The following is a 6,000-nucleotide window of genomic DNA, read 5'->3' on the forward strand; positions in this document are numbered from 1 at the left end:
TGGAAACCTTAAATCTCTCTATAAATTCTAGCTGTTGTTATAATTAACAAAGGATTTGCTCACAGAGCTTCTTATTTTAACTAGTGCAGGCACGTAAGAAGCAAAGCAGGGATTTCAACTCGGGTCCTCTGACTTCCGAATAAGTACCTGTTCCCCTGTACCATAATGCCATGGTAAAGATGCTGTGTCCCCTTCATCTGCATAACTCACATGGCCTAGAGTTCAAGGTTGTGATTTTGTTTTTGATCTGGACCTGTGATTTCATCAGTTTGGGGAATTCCTATTATGGAATCTCCCTCTACTGCTGAGAAGCACAGGAGCACCCAGGGTTACAGGACATGCCCGTGGGCCATTGACTGATAGGTGTCTGAGGTGGGACTCAAACCTTGCTTTTCTTGATTCTAAGGCCAGCCCTCTCTAACATGCCAAGATTCTTCTCATGATCTGTTATTACCATCTTTTTTGACTCACAAATGGGGGTGGGGGGAGAAGAGAGAGAGAGAGAGAGAGACAGACAGACAGGACAGACAGACACAGAGAGAGGAGAGAGAGGAAGAGAGAGAGAGAGAGACAGAGAGAGAGAGAGAGAGAGGAGAGGAGAGAGAGAGAGAGGAAGAGAGGAGAGGGAGAGGGAGGGAGAGACAGAGAGAGACAGAGGGGGAGAGGAGGGAGGGAAGGGAGGGAGGAAGGAGAAGGAGAAGTAAAGCGGATGTCTATCTATTTGTAAAAGCGGGGTATTGAGGTTGAACAAACTAAGCTTTAATGGGGGTGGAGAGTGGGAAAAAAAAGGAGCCAAGTATGAACAGCATCATTCCTTTCTTCAGGAAAGGTGATTGGGAAGATATGTTGGGGCAGAGAGTTTCCCATTCTGGTCATCAGGTGGCAGTATGAGCTCAGGACAGCTAGATCATTGCCCTTAATGACTGACCATAGGTGGAGGAGAGCTAGCCTTTATAATGTAAGGGCATTTGTTATTGTTATCCATCCTAATAGGGTCCGATATATAAATAAATATATAAATAAAATCCTAACAATTCTGTTGCCTGAGGCCAGCCCTGAAACATAATCCAGGGCAAGCAGCATGAAAGGAGTAACCTCCCCTCCCCCAAATCAACCTTTTAAGATAAATTCAAACTTTTGAAGGGAAACCTTGGATCTCTGGCCCCATGCAGAGACCCTGGCATATCTGGAAACTGCTAAAGGGGAATTTTCACTGGAGGAGGGAGTGGAGTGGTGCTGCCAGGGGCGAGCTTGCTTTGGGTTGCTTCTGGGAGGAAACTGTGCAGTAGCTTCCTAGTTTAAATAATTATGCTATCGCTAAACAGATGCTTCGTCATTTCTACCTACTTGCTGAAAGGATATAGGTGCTGTCCGAGCCCTCTAAACTTTGGCACCCTGGTATAAAGCCCTCATTGTCATGTCCTAGTTATGACTCTGAGTGTTCCTATTTCAGTGACTGCCCCTCATTTCACAGAGAAGATGGTTGACTTAGAGAACTTAGTGGTGGTAGAGGCAGAAAATAGAAATTCAATTCTATTCAATGGGCGAGCATTTACTAAGTCTCCCCTCTGAGTATGATCCTGTGCCAGGCCTCAGGAACTTACAGGCACACAGTAGGGGAAGGAACTTGAATGCAAATAACTTTGATATAAGGGACAATCAAATAAATATTAATAGCTAACATTTGTACAGAGCTTATTACATGCAGGTCCTCTGTGATTAACATCTCATGTGTTCCCCACAACAATGCTGGGAGGTAGGTGCAGTTATTAACCTATTATCTCTATTTTACAGATAAAGAAATAGAGGCAGACAGAGATTAAGGGACTTGCCTAGGGTCATACAGGTAGTATATGAGGCCAAATTTGAACTCAGGTCTTCCTGTCTCTAGGCCACTGTGCAACCACCTGCCTCAAAGTACAAAGAAGTCCAGATAAAGGTCTGTATGAAATTGAAGAAGAGGGTGAGATCACTCTGACCTAGGAGAGCCAAGGTAGGCTTCATGGAAGAGGTGGCACTTCAGGCCTTAAAGGAAAATTTTCATGCATGGCATTTTCAAAAAAGATTATTAATGGAAACTAAGATGTTTGGGTGAAGGTTGGTGAAAAATGCCTTAATCTTGGAAGCTGAAGTCAAGTAAGACAACCACGCCCTTCCAAAGCACATTCTTTGGTGCCTTTTTAGGGAGGACAGAAGAAGGCTGGGTTGGGTGGACTGAGTCAGAGCCAATGTGATCATTCTTATGTCTTATGGAGTCTGAATGAATGGAGGGTCTGTTAGGCATGTAGCAAGACATACAGGAGCCTGAGGGGTCTTGGTTGGGGTGGGGTTATTCTGGTCTGTACAAGTGGTTAAGATCTGTGCCTGGCTATGGTCTTGAATAAACAACTGCCAGTCTCCCACCCTGATAATTTTTGATGCAGGTCTAAAAGGGTCCAGAAAAAATTTGGAATACCCAGTGAGAGAGAAGAGTAAAGTGAGCCCAATGTGATGATAGTAGTCAATAATCAATAGTCAACAAACATTTGTTAAGTGCCTACTATGTGCCAGTCACTATACTAAGCACTGGGGATACAAATATAAAAAAAGAAAGTCAGTCCCTGCCCTCAAGGAGCTTATAATTTAACGGATGAAGACAACATGAAAGGAAGCTGAAAAAGGTGGAGGGGGGAGGAGGAAAAGGTATAATGAGCTCTTACGGGGTGATAAAGTTATCCCAATAATAACTTTCCTAGAACATGGTGGAGAAGTAAGAAGTAAGAGAAATAAAAAGTACTGCAGCAAGGTGAGAAATGAGGAGGCAACATCATCATCATCGTCACCATCATCATCTGCAATTATATAGTGCTTTAATGTTTTCAAAGTACTTTACAGATATTACCTCATTTTAACCTCACAACAACCTTGGGAAATAAGGGTTGAGATAAGACAACAGAAGGGAGATATTATTGTTCACATTTTCAGATAGGGAAACTGAGGCAATGACTTGCCCATAGACACATAGCTAGTATATATCTGAGGCTGGACGTGAACTCAGCTTTTCCTGACTCCAGGTCACTGCCCTACCTAGCTCCCCTAGGTGAAGGTAGTAGCTGTCTGCTCCAGGGAGGTTAAGATCAAAGGGTAAAGTCAATGCCACTTTTACTTGAAGGAAAGGAGTTTCCCCTCCCCCTTCTCTCTCTGTCTCTCTGTGGTATCTCTCTGTTCCTCTCTGTCTCTGACTCTGTCTCTGTGTCTCTCTCCCTCTGTCTCTCCTCTTCTCTCTCTCTCTGATTCTGTGTAAGACAAAGCAAAATAAATCAGTTTAAAATATCTTCATTAGGACAAAAATCAGAGACCATCATAATCACTCCACCACATGTAAATCTTTGCCAGGATCAAATCAATAAAAACAAAATGCCCCTTGATTGAATTTCTTCCCGCAACTCCCCTATCCCAGAGCTGTCTCAGAATTCTATCTCTGGCCCCTCTCCCCATCAAGAAGATCGATTGACCTCACTGCAGAAAGGGTACTCTAAATGCTGAATGGGACCATCAATGTATTCCTTCTGAAGTCAGTCCTTCAGAAAATGTCATTTTTGTGCCTAGCCACAAGTCGCTTTCACCAGTGGCTGAAGGTGTCATTCTTCTTCCTATAGAAACTTTTCTTCCCATTATTTGAAAGGTCTGTAAGGTTCTAGAATGAAGCTTACGAATTGATTGGGGCAAGGACCCTTTCCCCAACGAGTCCCCAAGAATGGCTTCTGTCCGACAAACCACAAAGGGTGATCTTTAATACCAAAAAAGTTGCAGCGAGGTTGGCAGGGAGATAGAAAGACTTGATTTATTTTATTTAAATACGTTTTCTCTGTTCAAACTGTACAGAAAATAAAATACCAATGTGCAAGTATATTAGTTCATTGATACTTGTTTTCAAAAGATAAAAATAAGCCAACCAAGTGAACCTATTGAGTGCTGGGGAGAGGTGGCCTTTGACTTGGCCCTGCTGAATTTCGCTGAGCTGTCTCAGCTCTAAACCTGAAGGAGGGGAAGCCTCTGCCCCAGCTTCCCGTGGGCTGTGCTGATTTAGGCATATTACCCCTCAAAGCCGGGAAGAGGTTCTACTGGCTGTTGGTCCAGGCCCTATACTCCTCACTGACTCACTTTAGCTTTGTCCTCCTAAGAGAGGTTAGGATTGTAGCCACACAATGGCAGTGAGGGAATAGGCATTATATAGTAGGTACCACTGGCAGAAGAGTCTGGGGAAAGAGAGGAAGAAATGGACCCTAAGGTGTGGTGATGGAAAAAGTGTAAAAAGGAAGAGGTGGAAAATGAACTAGAAATTAACAGGGAGTGGCAAGGTGGGTAGGAAAACAAAGTGTCTCCAGTGCCATAGGGTGCCAACACTAGAAGGGAATTAGTTTCTTCTGGAAAATTTCTGCACATGTGTGCTGGGTCACAGACACATATGAGGAGAGGAGACCTTTTGGTTATTGCTTGTATGGAGCCAAAGTATATCCAGGCAAAGGAGAACCTACTACACACACAGGGAGACCTGTTCCATGGTGACTAGGCTACTTGTGAAGTCCGAAGTCCAGGGTGATGTCTCCCCCTCCCCACCCCTAATATGCTTGTTACTTACTATTATGTTACATGCTTCTCCCTCTGGTCATCTGATTTTGCAGTGGCTGGGGACTGGGAGTAGAAGATGGGAAGACGACTGGAGCTAGCTGGGGGAGTGGGCAGGGCATCTCAAACATGGGTCAGGGCCATTACTTGTCAATTATCTTTCACATGGCAGGTAGTGGTGCCAACTCTAAGTCAGAAGCAATTCTTCTTTAAGGGGTGAGGGGCTCAGGGTACCAGAAAGATATTAGGGTGTTTTCCAAGCTTGGGCTACGTTGCAGGGAAATAAAAAGAAATGATAGAGTGATAGACCTATGAACATATGACTCACAAACTCACGAGCAGCTCCCCCTGGCAGGCTGTTCTCCCACTTCTCAAGCTCCTGCGAGAGGCTACTATTGTTGGCTTCTCCCCAAGGAGACTGCTGCTTCCTTTCTTTTGTTTCCTATCACCCACTTGAATTGGGCTCACTTCTCTTCCTTCCCCGACTCTCCCCAAGCTGGGGTGGGGAAACCACCCAGCTCCAGCCTAGAGATGAGAAGAACTTCCTTTAACTGTCCCTACTCTCCCTAGAACTCTTCAGATCTATTCTGTGTTGCTTTCATGCCTTAGAAAAGTCTGGACAGGAGAGCAGTGGGATGGAGTCTCCATGCCCTCTGCCAAGGGATTTTTGGTTTTCCAGGTTGGAGTTTGGACAACTGAATGGTGGATAGGTTGTAATGTTTGGTTGAACTAGAGCCCAACCTCATTGGAGGCAGTGAGTGTGTTATCATAGATTGGGAGTCAGTTACAGGCTTGAGTTTGAAAGCTGACTCCAAGCTAACTAGCTGTGTGACCTAGGGGAGTCAGTCACTTGATGAACACAGATGTTAAATGACTTATTCAGGGTCACCCAGCTAGTATCAAAGGCAGGAGATATTCCTGACTCCACACTAAGTAAAGCTAACCCCTATGGGTGGCTGCCTCTATATTATGACACTTTGGGTTTAATATGGTTTTAAGTGGTCTAGGCACTGAAAAATCATTTATGACATTGCTTCCATAGGGAAATGAGTTTCCATTTAAAAAAAAACTGATTTAGAATTTATACTCCTTTTTGAAACATACTCATTTATTAACTGGGATTGTCTGTTCTTCACATTTTCCATAAGGATGATGGCCTACCTCCCAAAGTTCTTTAGCCTTGCATGGGCTGGGGATATATCTCGAATGTATGCTTACTAGGGATGTATGTTTATACATAACCATCTTGTAAACATCTGCACCATTCTCTTGCTTCTTTCTTGTACCTGACTATCCAAATTCAATATACAACTCTTCTTCCATTAGAGAAATTGATGTACTCACTTAAGTGGGTAGGGACTTCGTTTTGAGTTGGTGGGATGTTAAAATTTC

This window comes from Trichosurus vulpecula, chromosome 4 (genome assembly GCF_011100635.1).
Source record: "Trichosurus vulpecula isolate mTriVul1 chromosome 4, mTriVul1.pri, whole genome shotgun sequence".
In the NCBI taxonomy this organism is placed as follows: Eukaryota; Metazoa; Chordata; class Mammalia; order Diprotodontia; family Phalangeridae; genus Trichosurus; species Trichosurus vulpecula.